Source organism: Molossus molossus, unplaced genomic scaffold (assembly GCF_014108415.1).
Source record: "Molossus molossus isolate mMolMol1 unplaced genomic scaffold, mMolMol1.p scaffold_m16_p_2, whole genome shotgun sequence".
Classification (NCBI taxonomy): Eukaryota; Metazoa; Chordata; class Mammalia; order Chiroptera; family Molossidae; genus Molossus; species Molossus molossus.
Genome location: NW_023425355.1, coordinates 54905250 through 54924814, shown reverse-complemented (window position 1 = coordinate 54924814; position 19565 = coordinate 54905250). Strand labels below are relative to the sequence as shown.

The 19565-nt window shown below is 39.9% G+C and overlaps 1 protein-coding gene across 3 annotated transcripts in view; it reads right to left on the bottom strand.

Moving 5' to 3' along the window:
* Positions 1–17053, bottom strand: part of LOC118635819 (X-linked inhibitor of apoptosis) — a 50628-nt gene extending 33575 nt beyond the window's left edge. The window contains exons 1-2 of one of the 3 annotated variants that reach the window (XM_036270761.1): positions 16941–17053; positions 16586–16646 (exon numbers count right to left, since the gene is read on the bottom strand). The gene's annotated coding sequence lies outside the window, so the exon portion shown is untranslated. Of the gene's footprint in view, positions 1–10023; positions 10070–16585; positions 16711–16940 lie in introns of those variants that run through there. The other 2 variants (XM_036270757.1, XM_036270759.1) reach the window with 2 other exon arrangements.
* Positions 17054–19565: the final 2512 nt, after the last annotated feature.

Here is a 19565-nt window from a genome sequence, read left to right as displayed (position 1 = left end):
CTTCCCACATGCGTCCTGACCGGGGGCCTAGGATCAAACCTGCAACCCAGGTACATGCCCTTGACAGGGAATCAAACTCGAGACTATTTGGTGCATGGGTGATTCTCTAACCACTGACCCACACTGGCCAAGGCCCAATTGCCTTTCTTTAGAAGGTTCTTTCCATATAATGAAGCAATGAATTATAAAACTCTGTGGCAGCTTTTCACATTGGTGTTTGTCCTAGAGCTTACATATTTATAAACTAATTAAAAATATGTACAATTTGTTTTAAAATACAGTTAATTCCACTGACCCTAGCAATCTCACTGGAAAGTATTCTTTTTGTTTTGGGGGGTGTGTGTGTGTATGTGTATGTGTGTATCAGTGTGCTTTTGAATTCTTCTAATGTATTCAAGTAGTATGAACTATTTTGGATACAAAATGCACCTAGATTAAAAAATGTTTTATACACAAGACAGACAAATGAGGAAACTTTTTCTTTTCTTTTTTAATCCTCACCCGAGGACACCCCTCCATTTTTTGTTCAGACAGAGTGGGAGGGAGGGAGGGGGAGAAAGGAAGGGAGGGAGGGAGGGAGGAAGGGAGGGAGGGGGAGAGAGAGAGGGAGAGAGAGAGAGAGAGAGAGAGAGAGAGACACACACAGACAGACATCGATGCAAAAGGGACACATTGAGTGGCCGCCACCCGCATGACCAACCAGGGCCGAGGACAAACTGCAACCGAGGCACGCACCCCTAGCGGGAACTGAACCCGGGTCTCTCTGGACTGCAGGCCAATGCTCCAACCACTGAGCCAAACCGGCCAGAGCTATTTTTTTTTGCGTTTATCTTCAAACAGAGTGGGAGGGAGAGAGGGATGAAGAGAGAGAGAGAGAAACATCAATGTGAGAGAGACACACTGAGTGGTTGCCACCAAACTACCCCAACTGGGGCTGTGGACAAACTGCAACTGAGGTATGTGCCCTTAGCGGGAACCGAACCCAGGACTCTGGTCCGCGGACATACATATGCTCTACCTGCTGACTCAAACCGGCCAGGGCAGAACTTTATTTTCTTCAGTGGGATTATTCTAGGAACACCATCTACACTTTAGGAAGAAGATGCATTGACCATTGACAGGAAGAGTTTATACATATTATTTTCATTAGGCTATTTCTCACACATACACTTAGAACAAAGAAGACAAAGGCTGTGAACATTCATTCTTTGCCTGATTTCTTTGGTATTTATCATTGTACAATGTGTGTGAGACTATAATATGCGTGTATATAGAAATTAAGAATATTATAAAGTACATTAATTCCTATGGTTTAAGGATAATTCCCTCCAAAGCTATTTTATGGCGGGGCTAGTATGGATGCAGTTATAACAGTTGGATACTATTAAAACTATGAAGAATCAAATGACTGTTTTGAAGGATAACTTCCCAAATGGTAAAAACAAATATATATATATATAAAGTCTTGGTTAAATGAAAAAAACTCTAATGTTGTCTGACCAGTGTGGCTCAGTTGGTTGGAGCATTGTCCTGAGCACCAAGGGTCTCGGGTTCGACCCCTGGTTGGGGCACGTCTAAGAGGCAATTGATCAATATTTCTCTCTCACCCATTTCTCTCTCTCTCAAATCAATAATATCCTCAGGTGAGAATTAAAACAAACTAATGTTAAAGCAATAGAAAAAAAAATTCCATGCAAAGAAATACTTTTTGTGAGATATAAAGATATAATATGAAAACACTATTCAGAAATGTCTTTTAGTGTTAAGTGTTAGAATAAAACCCTGCCTTACTTATGCCCTGGTCAGATAGCTCAGTTGGTTATAGCATCATCCCCACACACCAAGATTATGGGTTCGATCCCCAGTCAGGGCACATACAAGTATCAACCAATGAATGCATAAATAAGTGGAACAACAAAAATGATGTTTCTCTCTCTCTCTAAAAGTCAATAAATATATATTTTTGAAAAATCTGCCCTGGCCGGTTTGGCTCAGCGGTTAGAGCGTCGGCCAGCGGTCCTGAGAGACCCGGGTTCGGTTCCCGCTAAGCCGCATGTACCTCGGTTGCAGTTTGTCCCCGGCCCTGGTCGGTTGTGCGGGTGGCAGCCACTCGATGTGTCCCTTTCACATCGATGTTTCTCTCTCTCTCTCTGTTCCTCTCTCTCCCCCACCACTCTACCTGAACAAAAAATGGAAAAATGTCCTCGGGTGAGGATAAAAAAAAAAAAAAATGCTCTTGCCCTGGCCGGTTTGGCTCAGCGGTTAGAGCGTTGGCCTGCGGTCTGGAGAGACCCGGGTTCGGTTCCCGCTAAGGGCACGTACTTCGGTTGCAGTTTGTCCCCGGCCCTGGTTGGTCGTGCGGGTGGCAGCCACTCGATGTGTCCCTTCACATCGATGTTTCTCTCTCTCTCTCTCTCCCTCCCACTCTATCTGTACAAAAAATGGAAAAATATCCTCGGGTGAGGATAAAAAAAAAAAAAAAGAAAAATCTGCCTTACTTGAAATGAAGATTAATAGATTTTTTTAAAAAAAACTATTTGAGCCCTGGCCAGTTTGGCTCAGTGGTTGAAACATCGGCCCACGGACCAATGACTCTCAGGTTCAATTCCGGTCAAGGACATGTACCATGGTTGCAGTTCATCCCCGGCCCTGGTTGGAGTCGTGTGTGAAGCAACCAGTCGATGTGTCCATCTCACGTCGATGTTTCTCTCTTTCCCACTCTCCCACTCTATCTGAAATAAACAGAAAAATATCCTCAGGTAAGGATTTTTTAAAAAAGCTATTTGGTAGTCAATTATTACTGGCTTAAGCAATATTTTTTAAAGATTTTTTTTTCTTTATTGATTTTAGGGAGAGGGAGAGAGAGAAACATCGATGAGAGTGAACATTGATTGGCCGTCTCCTTCAATGCCCTTTACTGGGGGTTTTGCCCACAGTCTGGCCATGTGCCCTGACCGGGAATCGAACTAGTGACCTCTTGGTGCATGGGTCAACGCTCAACCACTGAGCCACACTGGCTGGGAAAGCTTAAGCAATTTTTTAAAACCATTCCATAATACCATGAGTTTCAGTTATCACAGCATCTTAGAAAAAAATAAGCAGTTTCATATGTGAACCAGACAATGAAGAAAGTAGTTTTGACTCTGAAGATTAATACAAATTTTTTTGGGTTTTTTTGTTGTTTTTTTATCCTCACCCGAGGACATTTTTCCATTTTTTGTTCAGATAGAGTGGGAGGGAAAGAGAGGGGGAGAGAGAGAGAAACATCGACGTGAAAGAGACACATCGAGTGGCTGCCACCCGCACAACCCAACCAGGGCCGGGGACAAACTGCAACCGAGGTACGTGCCCTTAGCGGAAACCGAACCCGGGTCTCTCCGGACCGCAGGCCGACGCTCTAACCGCTGAGCCAAACCAGCCAGGGCAATACAAATTTATTTAAGGTGACTAACTAGGAAACTATCTCTCATAACTAAAAATTAACTATTACAAATAAATACCCATTAAAACTTTGTAAGTCAAAATAGCACCAGAATAGCAACTCACTGTTCTTAAGTGGAAAACTTTTGTCTTTTTTCTACCAAGCTTGGAGATCTCTACAATGTGTATGTGCTTCATCCTTCTTTGTTTCTGGAAATTCTTCCAATTGCTCCAGGCTCACTTAATGAACTACAAATACTTAACATTATTTCTGCAACCAAGGGCTTTGTTAACCTCTCATCATGAAAAAACATTTCTTAAGTATCTATATTGATGTGGCATGAAAGGGAATTAAATGATTGTTATGGGTTGAACTGTGTCCCTAAAAAAGATGTGAAGTCCTAACTATCAGTTGGGAATGTGACCTTATTTTAAAACAGGGTATTTGGAGATGTGATCAAGTTAAGATGAGGTCATTATGGTGGGCCTTCATCCAATATGACTGACATCCTTATAAGAAGAGATGAAACACATCACTGACAGAGACACTCAGGGAAGATGGCCACATGAACATGGAGGCAGAGATTGCAGTGATGATGCATATAACAAGCCAAGGAATACCAAGGATCAATGGCAACCCCAGAAGCTAAAAGAAAGGAATGAAACAGGTTCTCCCCAGAGCCTTCAGAGAAAGCATCTTGATTTTGGACTTCTAGACTCCAGAACTGTGAGAAAATAAATGTCTGTTGTTTTAAGCCACTCGGTTTATGGTACTTTATTATGTCAGCCCTAAGAAACTAATACAATGATGTTAAAAATATGAAAAGAATTATGCAAGCAATATAACCCTATTAGCTCCCACTGTAGTACTACTATCATGCTGACTGAAACATTATCTAATTATATAAATAAATAAAAGTATCTGTTTAAAACCCAGAGAACAGTTGTCTTTAGAATTACATCTATAACACTTTTGGTGATTCTTCCACTCAAAACCCCAGAAGAATGACTACTCTTTGTGCCCCCCATGTATCCTCTACATAATTTGCTGATGACCCTAGAATACTAGAAGATGACTTAATAATTCTTGCAGGTATGTGTGTCTATATGTGTGTGCGAGTGTACATTGTGAGAATAAAGGTCCTTTATGAAAAGGCTGTGTTTTATCAGTTGTATTCCCAATGCCTAAAGTAATGCACAGCATACAGTAGTGCTTAACAAATACTGGGAAAAAGAATAACTGTTGAACCACCTCTATTAGGCTATTGCTGTTATTATTCCACATCCCAAGCACCACCTCCCCTGGACTTCTGAAATCACTGTGAGTACTAAAAATTGTTAATATGCCACTGTGCCTAGGAAATGTGACCAAAATAAGAAATACATGTATACCATGTAAAGAGTATAATTCTTCAGTGATAAAAACCCATACTAAAATAAAATTTCAAAAATATTACAGGATTCATAAAATTATTCATAGTAACATCATAAAAACTTTATATATGCTACCCAAAAACCACTATCATAATTTAAAATGTATCTTAAGTTTGTCTTTGCTCAAATATTACAAGTTTTTCTCATCAGTAGCTTTTTCCTCTATAGAGGATCAAGCATAGAGATCTTATCAAATAAGCAGCATTCTCCCTGACCCAATGTAGGTCAAACCCTCTTTCAATTATCTTAAAGTATTAGCCAGTTAGTTCCTTGTTTAGAAACAGCATTTTGATTTACAACACATCTATGTAAATGTATCATAGTATAAAAAAGCTGAATTTTAAAATGATATAGCCCAAAATTAAATATTTTTCAAATTCAGCTTTTTTATACTATGATACATTTACATAAAAAGTCAATGTTTAATCAAATTGTTCATTTATACTATACTAAGATTCTTCAAATCATGAAGCATATGTTCTTTTAACTTTAAGTTAAATGGTTAATAAAACATTTTTGAGGTTAATTACATTCAATCAAATCAAAAGTTATTTCCCTAAATTTAAGCACTAGAGCCATTCAAATAACTGAATGGCATTAATTAGCCCATAAGCTCAGTCAATAACATAAGCTTACTAATACTGTTGTGTACGATGTATGCTTGATCATGAAGCCTACTTCTGTAAATACCTGAAAGGGCATACAGAGAACCAACAAAAAGAATATCAATTACACGTTCTACACTTAATTTAGAAAGTCATAGTAATTCTTGAAGTTGAGTACAGACCTCCAATCTTTGACAAATTATTCATAATAATTAACTCCACAGGTACAGTTCCCTCAGAATAAACACACAGTAAGGCATTCCCTCATCTATTTTTTCAACAAATTATAGAACTGTGTTCCTCAAAAGAATGTTTTGCATGAAGAATACACAGATTTTGGGCTCAAGAATTCACTCAGGAGAATAAAAAGGCTCAAGATCACTGTTATTCCCCTATTCTATTTCACTGAAAACTGTTCAGAACTTAAGACAATTTATAGTGCTAATTAATCAGTGGTTTTTGATTAAAAAACAAACCACATGTAGTCCAAACTGTAGATCCATGACACAGATTAATGCTATTTATGCTTATTCAGAGATTAGATCAAAACCTTTGCTAAACTCAGAGCAGGTAAAAAAAAAAAAAAAATCTCAAGATGGATACCAGTCCGATCTTTAATACAAACTGTTTTTCTTTTTAAAAGGGGGTTTAGAAAAATCCTACTATCCAGTCTGTGAACACTTTAGTATATTTATCCTTCAAAAACCTTTTCTGTGTGCATGTGCACATAAGTATTTCTAAAGGGGATTTATTATACATGGTATTTTATAACTTGATTTTTTTTCACTTAATAATATATAATTAATATCTTCCCATAGCAATTTTTATCTAGATTAGAAACATTATTTTAAATGGATGACAAGTACCTAGCTGTATAAATGTATCATAACCTCACCAAATCCATATTGCCAAACATTAATGTTAGATGTATATTGTTTAAAAGAGACAATACCCACATGATCAAACAATTCAAGAGTCACAAAAGTTACATCCTTTCCACCCTTGTAACTTAAACCTCTGGTTCCCTTCCTAGAAGCAATTACTCTTACCAGATTTTTTTTTTTTTTTAATCCTTATCCGAGGACATTTTTCCATTTTTGTTCCGATAGCGTGGGAGGGAGAGAGAAACATCAACGTGAAAGGGGCACATGGAGTGGCTGCCTCCCACACAACCCCAAGCGGGGTAGGGGACAAACTGCAACCGAGATACGAGTCCTTAGCAGGAACCGAACCAGGGTCTCTCTGGACCATGGGCCGATGCTCTAACCGCTGAGCCAAACCGGCCAGCGCTCTTACCAGTTTTCTGTGTATTCCTCCAGAGATGGTTCTATGAATATTAAAGCACACATGAGCATTTTTAAAAACAAATATTAACATATTCTATACATAAGTATGTATCTTCACTGCTGGACATTTAGAAAGCTAGCAACACTTTACTCTTATGCTTTTGTATACAAATTATATAATTCTTTACTATTATAAATAATGTTGCCCTGGCTGGTGTGGCTCAGTCAATAGGAGTGTCATTCCTTAAGCGGAAAGGTCCGAGGTCCGTTTCCCAGTCAGGTCACATGCCTAAGTTTCGGGTTTGATCCCTGGCCCAGTCAGGACACGTGCGGGAGGGAACTGACAAGTTTATCTCTCACATCAATGTTTCTATCTCTCTTTCCACACCCTGTTCCCCCCTCTCTAAAAATCAATGAAAATGTCCTTGGGTGAGGATTTTTTTTTTTTTTTTTTTTACTGTTGGCATGAATGTCCTATCTAAACCTGTTTATGTCATTATTTGCTTTTAACACTAATATTAAATGGTCTCAAACAGGAGTGTGTCCTATCACCATGTCCTTTTAATCTATCAAGTAAAAGCTTGAAAGCACTTAAAATCTGTAAGAAAAAGATGAACACGTCAAGAAAAAATAGACAGCCTACCCTCTTTTTTTTACCATGTTACCTCTGATAATAACTAAAATAAGCAATGTGCTTTACAATTTATAAAGGAAATTTATCTAATTTAATCTATATAACAAGATCATAACCCCCATTTGCAATATTGGGAAACTGGTTTTATGACTGGTTGTTACTCATCAAAGGTCACACAACCAGTAAATAACAATCAAAAAGCAAATCTGGTGATTATGACCAATACAGGTCTAAGAAAATTACTATAAGAATTATTGGTAGAAGGGGAAGTCCAGTGAGGTAATAGAAAATGTTAGGCGAGGACTTTCGGTCTGCATAGGTAAACACAGTACTTGCCTCCTCCCATAACTACATCAAAATTACAACTAACTATAGAACAACCATCATTCAAAACTGCCTGAAATCACACTGAATGGAATTCCTACAACAAATTAAAGAAGCTACATCGAGACTGCAATTAAAACTCAATTACAACAGAAGGGTGTAAAGTCCACACAAGGGGTGTACTTCAAGGGCCCACTAGGTGACCACGGAGGCTGTGCAACAGGATCCTACAGGACACCTATTACAATAGGCCACCCTAGGGAGCCCAGGAGACATAGCAACTCTACCTAATACCTAGAAACAAATACAGGGAGGCATCCAAAATAAGGAGACAAAGAAATATGTCCCAAATGAAAGAACAGAACAATACTCCAGGAAAAGAACTAAAAGAAATGGAAATAAGCAATCTAACAGCTGCAGAGTTCAAAACACTACTTATAAGGATGCTCAATAAACTTAGTAAGGGCCTCAAGAACATAAAAAAGGATCAGTCAGAAATGAAGGAGGCACTAACTGAAATAAAGAATAATTTACACAGATTCAATACTAGAGTAGGTAAAGCCAAGAAGCAAACCATCGATTTGGAATATAAGAAAGCAAAAAACACCCAATCAGAACAGCAAAAAGAAAAAAAAAATAAGGATAGTGTAAGGAGCCTCGTGGACAATTTCCAGCGTACCAACATTGGCATCATGGGGGTGCCAGAAGAGAGAGAGAGAGAGAGAACAAGAAATTGAAAACTTATTTGAAACAATAATGACAGAAAACTTCCTAACTTGGTGAAGGAAACAGACATACAAGTCCAAGAAGCACAGAGAGTCCCAAACAAGATGAACCCCAAGAGGCCCACTCCAAGACATATAATCAAAATACAAAAGGTTCAAGACAAAGGGAGAATCTTTTTTTTTTTAATCCTCACCCGAGGATATATTTGCATTTATCTTCAGATAGGGAGGGAGGGAGTGAGGGAGGAAGAGAGAGAGAGAAACATCGACGTTAAAGAGAGAGAAACATTGAGTGGCTGCCATCCACAAGACCCCAACCAGGGCCGGGGACAAATTGCAACTGAGATACGTGCCCTTAGAGGGAACCGAACCCGGTACCCTCAGGTCCACAGGCCGATGCTCTAACTGCTGAGCCAAACTGGCCAGGGCCAAAGAGAGAATCTTAAAAGCAGCAAGAGAAAAGCAGTTAGTTACCTACAAGGGAGCTCCCATAAGACTGTCAGCTGATTTCTCAAAAGAAACTTTGCAGGCCACAAGGGAGTGGCAAGAACTATTCAGAGTGATGAAAAGCAAGAAGCTACAACCAAGATTACTCTTATCCTTCAAAGCTATCATTTAGAATCAATGGGCATATAAAGTTTCCCAGACAAAAAAAAGCTAAAGGAGTTCATCACCACCAAACCAGTATTATATGAAATGTTGAAGGGCCTTCTTGAAGAAAAAGATCAAAAATATGAACAATAAAATGGCAGTAAATACATATCTATTGACAATTAAATCTACAAACAAAAGGAACAAGCAGAACAGATACAGACTCATAGATAGATAATATTTTGTTGGTTGCCAGATTGGAGGGGGGAATAGGGGAATGGGTGAAAAAGGTGAAGGGATTAAGAAGTACAAACTGGTTGTTAGACTGACAAACCTGAAAGGGAAGGGGAGGGTGGTGGTAAGAAATAAACCAAAGACCTTTTTTTTTTTAATCCTCACCCAAGGACATTTTTCCATTTTTTGTTCAGATAGAGTGGGAGGGATAGAGAAGGGGAGGGAGGGAGGGTGGGAGAAACATCGATGTGAAAGGGACACATCGAGTGGCTGCCACCCACACGACCCAACCAGGGCCGGGAACAAACTGCAACCAAGGTACATGCCCTTAGCAAGAACCGAACCCGGGTCTCTCTGGACCACAAGCCAACGCTCTAACTGCTGAGCCAAACCGGCTAGGGGCCAAAAACCTTATATGCATAACCAATGGATACAGTGTGGGGAAAGGCAGGAGGGAGATGGGAGCAGGGAGGAGGGGGTCATTAGGAGAAAAAGGAGGAACATCTACAATACATCCAACAATAAAGTTAAAAAAAAATAAAAGAAAGAAAATGTTAGGCTTCTTGCCCTTTCAAGGGCTGAAAAATTAGCTGGAACCACAGAAAACTAACATGCATTGCAATATATGCTGAGAGGCCTGTGTTTTGAGGTCAACAATTATTACAGGAATAAGTATAGAAGTACAAGCAATATATAAATGTTTATAGATACACCAGGGAATGTACAGTCACAACAGCTTTGCCCAGTTTAGGAAACCAACCTCCACTCACCCAGTTTAACTTCTGTCTGATCATTTGAGTTCAAGCTCTTCCCAATCTACATAGGTGAGAAGAGGGGAAGCAGAGTTTGCCACTCCAAAATATTGCTTTTTTGAAATACTATTTATTTTAATCTAGTTATTTTTAAGAAACAAAAGACTTAAAAAGAACCTATAACCGTACCCCTTAGCAGCCTAAAGGAATTCAGATAGAAAAACCTGCTTAAAGGAAAGGAGCTATCACCTTAGCATAATCTCTCCAAGTGTGGCAGAGATTCTGGTTATTTTCTCTTGTTAATCTGTCTCATGTCAATTTGATTATTAAACCAGCCAGAAGAACTTAGAAGGGTAGAGGAAAATTATTTTTCCTCCTCCACAAAGATATACCTCACTTTTGCACCATGACCCAGATCCTTTAAAATGCATTATAAAAGCAGACGATGTTACGTGTATCACATGTACCCTTAACAAAGACTGGGTACCAGTCATACCAAAATTAAATCCATGCCGAGTCCTACAGAATGGACATAAATATGCTTTTATCACACAAAGGACAACCTACTATTAAGTTATACATAGAGTAGATAAAATATGTAACTTTTTAAAAAATATGTTTTTATTGATTTTTGAGAAACATCAATGAGAGACGAGCATCAATAGGCTGCCTCCTGCACAACCCCTACTGGGGATGCAGCTGGCAACCTATGCATGTGCCCTGACCAGGAATGGAAACAGCCACCTCTCAGTGCATGGGACAAACTCAACCAACTGAGTCACTCCAGCCAGGGCATAAAACATGTAACTCTTAAGTTTGGCCTCAAATTCTTTTATTTTATTTTTTTAAAGATAATTGTAACTGATTTTTTTTTTTAGAGGAAGCAAAGGAGAGGGGAAGAGAGAAACACCGATGTAAGAGCAAAACATCAATTGGCTGCCTCCTGTACGTCCCCTACTGGGAATCGAGCCCTCAACCCAGGAACTGAGCCCACAACCCGGGCATGTGCCCTGACCAGGAATAGAACCAGCAACCCTCATGTGCAAAGGATGACACCCAGCCAACTTAGTCACACCAGCCAGGACTGGCCTCAATTTCTTATTGTAGATAATAATAACAAATAAACAACTGCTTTGCTTAATTTCTCAGAACACAGAAAGGGCTTTCTTTTCGATTATCTGGAGGGCTTGAGAAGTTTCAATTTTTCCTTTTTCATCTAACACATTTCTTTGTAACAAGTAGGAGTATTCAGTCAACAATTTTTTACCAGGCACCTATTTACTACATGTCAACTACTGTCGATACATTGATGTTAAAGCTCAGCTCAAAGTAGAAGGTACTCAAAGTTTGTTAGTTGGCTTATCTCAGCCTGAAAACTATTCTTCACCTTAGTTCCTTAATTTATTAAAAAATACCAAGTTGGTTAATTTTTATCAAAGCAATACAATCAAGAAGTAGCTCATTTGGTTGGAACGCTGTCCTATGCACCTAATGGTTGCTGGTTTGATTCCGGTTCAGGCCAACATACCTAGGTTGCTGTTCAATCCCTGTGGAGGCCGAGTGGGAGGTAACCAATTGATGTTTCTCTCATACATTAATGTTTCTCTCTCTCTCCTTTCCCTCTCTCTAAAATCAATAAAACATATCTTTGGGTGAGGATTTATTTTTTCTTTTCTTTCTTTTTTTAATCCTCACCCGAGGGCATTTTTCCATTTTTTTGTTCAGATAGAGTGGGAGGGAGAGAGAGGAAGAAAGAGAGAGAAACATTGACGTGAAAGGGACACATAGAGTGGCTGCCACTCCCACAACCAACCAGGGCCGGGGACAAAATGCAACTGAAGTACGTGCCCTTAGCGGGAACCGAACCTGAGTCCCTCTGGACCACAGGCTGACGCTCTAACCACCGAACCAAACCAGCCAGGGCGTGGGTGAGGATTTAAAAAAAAAAGAAAAAGAAATATGTTTAAGAAATCTTCATCTTTTGAAAGACAGCATACAAAATGGAAAAGAATGAGTACTGGAATCAGAGAAATGTAGATTCAAATCCTACTTCTGAAACTTAATAGCTATTTGGACCTTGGGCAAATTATTGAACCCTTCTGAGCTTTCACAAATTTTCTCTCCTCTGTGCTATGATAATCCCAGAATATTAAGCTCAGAAGCCCAATTTCTCCCTCTTCAACCTATTATATGCCCATCCTACAAAATGAAACTAAATTGCCTTGACCAGTTTGGCTCAGCGTTTAGAGCACTGGCCCATGGACCAAAGGGTCGCAGGTTTGATTCCCAGTCAAGGGCATGTGCCTGGGTTGCAGGTTTGATCCTGGTCCTGGTCATGCAGGAGGCAACCAATCCATGTGTCTCACATAGATGCTTCTCTCTCTCTCTTTCCCTCCCTCCCTTCTACTCTATCTAAAAATTAATGGAAAAATATCCTCAGGTGAGCATTAACCAAAAAATAAAATAAAAATCAGTTTAAAAAAGTTAAACTAAATAGGTCAGCTTTTTTTTTAATACTGTGTTTTTAAATTTATTTATTTATTCATTCTTTATTTTTTAGACAGAATGGAAGGGAGGGAGGGAGAGAGAGAAACATCAATGTGAGAGTGACACATCAATTGGCTGCCTCCCACAGGACCCTGGCCAGGGATCAAACCTGCAACCCAGGTAGGTGTCCTTGACCAGGACTCGAACCTGCAACCCTTCAGTCCAAGGGCCAATGCCCTAACCACTGAGCCAAACAGGCCGAGGTTAAATAGGTCAGCCTTTTTTTTTTTTGCGGCCCCGCCCACAGCAGGTCAGCTTTTAACACAGTAATGATATATGTATCATGTATACCTTCCACAAATTAAACTTGAGGTATTTTGCATGTGAAATTTTTAAATACATGAAAGTATAAACCATAAATTATAAGAACTGCATCTCCACTTTGTTCTTAATTTCTTGTCCCTTGAGATATTTATTCTAAACAGATTTGGAAGATTGTTATATGGGATTTTTTTCCTTGATAAAATCTGGGATAATCAGTTTTTTAAAAAAGCCATTGCAATGGGTTTTCAATCTTTGAATCAACTAGCTTAAGCCTGTTACTCTACAGATGTAGGAAGTGGGACACAGAATAATATGTTGAATAAGTAAAAACTGTATTTGGAAGACTTCATGACAGGAAATATTCAGCATAGGATGTTGAGAGAAAAAGGATCAAAACAATCTACATACAATAGGATCCTAAATGAAAAAGTAAATATAAAAGAATGTGGGTTATACTCATTCTCTGTATATTACTCTTAACCTCATATATTTTCTATATTTCTTTTGTAATATATAATATTCCAAGTACTCTTTTATGTTTTAAATTAAATGGAGTAAATATATTGCACAGCTAATTGGAAACAACGCCAAGATAACCCAGGCATTTGGACTGGCTTTATTTAGCTCAGTGGTTCCTTCTCATCGAACTTTCAGTTCACTAACCACTCTTGTCCGCAAGGGTGGTTCGAGACCTGCGAGTGCTCTCCAGCTCTTTAAAAAAAAGAAAGAACCCAGGCATCTGCCCTGGCCAGTTTTGCTCAGTGGTTAGAGCGTCGGCCTGAGGATCAAAGGGTTGCGGGTTCAATTCCAGTCAAGGGCAAGTACCGGGATTGCAGGTTCTATCCCCACGCGGGTCGGGAGGCAACAAACCGATTGTCTTTCTCACATCATTGTGTTTCTGCTTCTCCCGCTCCCTCCCTTCCACTCTATCTAAAATAAATCAATGGAGAAATATCTTCAAGTAAGGATTATCAACAACAACAAAAAGAACCCAGGCATCCCAATCAGAGCTCTTTCTACTGTACTATATGGCCTCTATGATACAATTCAATATCAACTTATTTTACTTTTTTTTCTCCTCAAATCTACTCACACAACGACCTTAAACAGTGCTACAGATTACATTTTCTAATACTATTACCAGATTAGACCAGAGATTAAGTTTGAGAATTGACAGCTCATGATAATCTTCCAGCCTCAAAATAACAAGGGCACCTCTGTTGTCATATTCAGCTTTGGAACCCAATCACACAGTACAATGGCTGGCTATACACAGTAGGTGCTCAATGAATGTTTTTTTTCTTTATTGATTTTTACAGAGAGAGGAAGGGAGAGAGAGAAACATTGATGAGAGAGAACACTGATTGGCCGTCTCCTGCATGCCCCCCACTGGGGATTGGGCCCACAACCTGGGCATATGATATGCCCTGACTGGGAATCAAACCTGTGACCTCTTGGTGCATGGGTCAATGCTCAACCACTGAGCCACATCAGAAGAGCTGTTTCTTTTGAAACATAAACCATAGTTTTGTTTTGTTTTTCCTGTTAGTACAAGCTACCAGACTTAAATACGAGACCTAACAAAAACAGTTAAAAAGATCATTTCATATTTGGTGTCTCTAAGCATTTATAATATAAACAAGGATTCACAAAACAAATTAATCTTTACAAGAAACATTTCCATTATGAAAATATTTCAAGCACTATACAAATTAACGGTGCAATAATTTCAGTAATTCTTATTACTGAAAGGGGTTTCGCTAACCTTTTCTCACCATTACTTGGCCTGGTTAGAGTCACTGAATGCACTAAAAAGCAATAAAATTACAGGTATAATATAAGGGGCACTGGATGAGGACCTAAAACCTAGGCCAAGCTCTGTTAATAATCAAATGTATAATCGTTGAAAATTCACCTTTTCTTCTTTGAGTCTTGATTAACCTATTCATAAAAACAAAAGACCTAAACTACTAACCACAGGGGACCTTTCCAGTTTTAATTGTTAAATGATTCTTATTCATGAACATTCTACATTCAGATTTTTTTCATTGTGTCAAATTTGATATACTGAATGTCAGTTTGCTACATTATTTGATAATCAAAAGCTTAGCACCTTTTTATATAATTTTATTAACCAATGTCACCCCAATAAATCAATAAAAAAGTTCAGCACATTTTGTAAAAATATTTGAAAACTAGTAACATACATACTTTTTACCATCTTATATTAGGAACAATAGGGGAAACCCAAAGAAGAAATGTGAGCATGTTTTGCCAGTTGGGCTGACATTAAGCACACAGAATTTTACAATACAAACCACTGATACATAAGAAACAAACAAAAAACCCTAAACCACTGTTACATAAATACAAATATGTAAATAAATATATATACACACCACTGATATATACTTATATTGATATATGTGTGTGTGTAAACTTTAAAACTTGTTTTAATTATAAAATCAATAATTGTTTATTAAGAAATTCAAACAGTACATCAGGCCACATGTGAAGTGCAAAGTAAAAAATCTTCCACTCCTCTCCATCCTTCATAAGCAACTACTGTTAACATTTTTATGTATCCTTCAAGAAGTTACTTGAGCTTATACATATATACGTGCCTGTGTGAATGTATAAATTCTTTTTAACCTAAATGTTTGCCACTTCTTGAATGATGAGAAAATGTCTCAAGCACCAGCTTCATAAGCATGTTAAAAAACACTGAAAGTAGTAGCAAAGTTGTATGGCACAAGGTGGTATATGTTTCAGAAATGTACATTGAACTGAACACATTTCGTTTTCTTGCTTGGAGGGTACGTGGAGCAGTTGCGCAGAAAGAGCAGTTAGCAAGAAGCCAGACAACCTGGGTTCTGATTTAAGTAGTCGAGTAGCCATAGGCAAGCCATGAAATCTTCCTGTGCCTTAGTTATTGCTTTTGTAAACGGTTGGACTAAGATCCCTTCCAACTCTAAAATGTTATAATTCTAAGATGGCCGTCTGTAACATTGTTCTCTAGAACTGGCTGTAACAAATACTAAGTAAAAAAAGAAATACTATAGTGACCTCCAGTCTTACCAAAGTAAATGTCTATGCGTCATAGACATGTCAAAGTAATAATCAAGGCATAGTTGTGAAAGAACTAGTGACACAATTATACTTGAAAGCAAAGTAGCACATTATTAAAATCGGATAGGTTTTTTACAAAGCTCTGGTTGACGTTTTCCTTTTTTGGAGGAGGGCTGTGGCTTAGTTTTAGCAATAACCAACTCCCTCCCCGCGAAAAAGAAAATAAAGTGTATTTCGGAGTTAATATAATGAAACTGAAAGTCAGACTGAATTTCGTTTTACTTACAGAATATGATGGATAGGTGACTAAGGCAGCAAGGATTGAAATTACTAATTAATTTCCTCTTCCGGAAGCTCTTTGGCTCTCATTCTTTCGGTTTCACACGCCCTCACCGCACATATTCCACGCAGCTCCATACAAGCATCGGGTGGGGAGGGGATGGGGTGGTCCCTTTGATCACTAAAAAAGTTCTTTGATTCGATTTACCTTGGAGGTCGTGGGGTTCAGGTTGGCGCCCACCCGCCCACGCCTTCGACAGTCCCGGAAACCTGGGCCAGGAGCCCTGTTCTGACCACCTTTGCGGGGCAAGGACGGCCTTCCCGCCTTCCCCTGTAATGCGGGGCCCAGCGGGTGGATGGGAGGGGAGAAAAAAGGGGGGAGGAGGAGAACCAGGAGGAAGCCCGTGCAGGCAGTACCTACCGCGCCAGGAGAGCCAGCCCGGATCACCCACGGCGCCTCGCGTGGTCCCGAGGGGAGGGTCCTAGAGGAGAAGCGGCCCAAGATCCAATCTGGAAAAGCTAACTCTACTAGGCGGCCGGCCCGGCCTAAAAGGAAACGGAAGTCCTTTCGTCTCCCTCACTCGCACCCATCCCCAGGAATACGGAGGGCCCCAGAGGGCCTCAAAGAGGCACTGGACGAAGTTCGTCAGTCTCACCGCCTAGTCCCCGCCACTAGGCCCCCTTCCTCAGTCTCCTTCCCACCACCCCCTCTTGGAGGCCAGCCTCCGGGCCTGCAATGCCCCTCCTTTTTTACCCTCCGCCATTTTCGAACTTACCCCTAGGGCCTTGGCGTCCCTCGCTGACAGCTGAGCCCACCCGGGGCTGCGCTTTGGTCCTGCCACTTCTCCAGGAAGGAAGGGGCACCCGGACAAACGAAGCCCTCCCCCCAATCCCCCAACCCCCCAAGTTGCAAAGCAGAAACTGAGGGCGCGGGCGCGCACGCGCCTTGCGTACAGCATAGTCCCCGCCCCCCAGCTCAAGTGTTTCCTCTTTTAGCCTGGAGGTGTTTTTTTCCCACGGTTTTTACCAGCTGGGTTCTGGGATTGAGGAATAGGGTAATGGAGATTAAAGGATAAAAAGAGAAAAGAGCGAACATGTTGAATTCTTACTATAAACCAGACGCTGTGGTAGTCATATAGCGTGTTCTTTGTTGTAATTTTGACAACTCTAGAAGACAGGCACTCTCTTATTAAACCTATTTTACAGAGAAAATTGAGGCCCAGAGGGGATAACTACCCCAGTAGCACGCAGCTAATAAACGAGGGAACTGAGATTACAATATGACCTGTGTCCAAAGAGGTAAGGATGAAAGGAAAAAGAAAAGGAGACAATTAGTGGGGGCAGGAAGGGGTTTGGGAGATAAGGGGGAAGTGAATAGGGAGCACAGGAAGTAGAAAGAAGGGAAACAAAAGAAATCTGTGTACATAAAATGCTGATTATATCTTAGATTTATTTTAAATATGTTGTATGATTGTCAGACCAAAAGATGAATTTTGTTTCAGAAACAGTCTCCCTTACAGGCTAGTGTAGTGAGATGAAAGGTTTTGAATGAGATGATTTCATTTCAAGGGCAATATCGTAAGTATCACCTGCATCCTTCATGAAAAGGGAACTTAAAGGGCATAAAGACTTCTTTTGGGTTCTTAGGCATTTGTTAAGATAATATACCCTCTTATCCTCTCCCATTGTCACAGCTCTGGGTATCTCATACCTGGCTTACTGTAATAATAGTAATTGCAAGCAAATATTCATGTCATTTAATTTTCACAGCAACCTTATAAAATATGTAACTGTCATTATTCTCATTTTACAGATTAACATAACAAGGTTTAGAGAGGTTAGGTAGCTGCAAAGTCACCCTGCTAGTATGTGTGGGAGCTGAAACAGTGATTCAAACCTAGATCTGTCTGATTACAGGCATGTCTGATCATTATCCTGTCTCCTAACTGGTCTCTCTATCTCTAGATTGGTCTCCCGCAATTCAGCCTGCACAAGGCCATCTGAGTTCAACCATTCCGTATGACCTCCAGGATAATGGTAAAACTACTTGGCTTCATGTTCACTCTCTCCTTGGGCATCCTATCTATCTTCTAACAAAATGAACTCCTCACTATGTACCTGCCCATTCCCAGTTTTTCTGCCTCTTCTATTAATTTACTCTGTTCCTTCTGCGAGGTAAAAAGACTGTCCCTACACAAAGCCTTCTCTGATTCCCTTAGCCAAACGTCATATCTTTCTCATCTGAACTCTCTTGGCAGTTGAATTTTTCATTTTGATTTTGTTAGCATCTTTTAAAAATTGTGGTTAAATGTATATAACATAAAATGTGCCGTTTTAATAATTTTCAAGTATAGAGTTCAGTGGCATTATATACATTCACCATCCATCTCTAGAACTTTCACATCTTGGCACTTGAATTTGTACCTTTGTTATGGAGCACAGTGCTTTCTCCCTTATCTCACCTATGTTTGTTGTAAGTTAATTTGTGGTATGATCTATATCTAACCCATTTTGTAATTCCTCCAAAACCCTTGTAATCATTTTTAATTGCACTATCTCTTATTCCACATCCAATCCATGAGCAAATGCTGTCACCTCAATTTTCAAAATATAGCGAGAATATCACCAAGTCTCATCAACACCACTGTGGCCCCTAGTTTACTCTCTCAGACTATAAAAGCTTCCTCCTTACCCTTCTTCAGTCTATTTACACAGAAGGCAGAGTTATCATAATAAGTCAGATCATTCTCAGTTATCAGTTCAAATCCCTTCAATGATTCCTCATCTTACTCAAAGTAAAAGCCACAGATGTATAACAATCTACAAATGCTGTTGTAGCCAGCCACCAAGATGATCTCCAGTGATCTTTACCTCTTGCTTTTCATACCCTTGGATAGTTCTCGTCTACAATAAGCCAGAGGTGACTTGTGTAACCAATAGACTATAGTAGAAATGTCACTTAAAATGCTAGGTCATAAAAAAGGCATTGTGGTTTTTGCCTTGCTCTCTCTTAGATTGGTTGCTCTGGGGGAAGCCAGCTGTTATGTCATAAGGATACCCAAGCAGTATGTGAAGAGGCCCACACAGGAAAAAACTAGCTCCTCCCCTACTCCACATTTTCTTCTCCCCCACACACAACCAACACCAACTTGCCAACCATATGAGTGAGCCACCTTGGAATCAGCTGCCTGGACTGGGGTGTAGAGTTCCGCGAAGACTCGGGGGTGTCAGTGACTGAGTTGTGTGGCTTTGGCATGGGGACCATCCCCCTCACTTTCCTGTGAACATGACTGGTGCCTCACCCTCATAGGAGATCCACTAGCCCCACCAACCCAGCTCCTAGTGGCCCCACCCTCCTGATTTCTGGTGGCCCTGTCCTACCAAGCACAGGCATCCCAGGA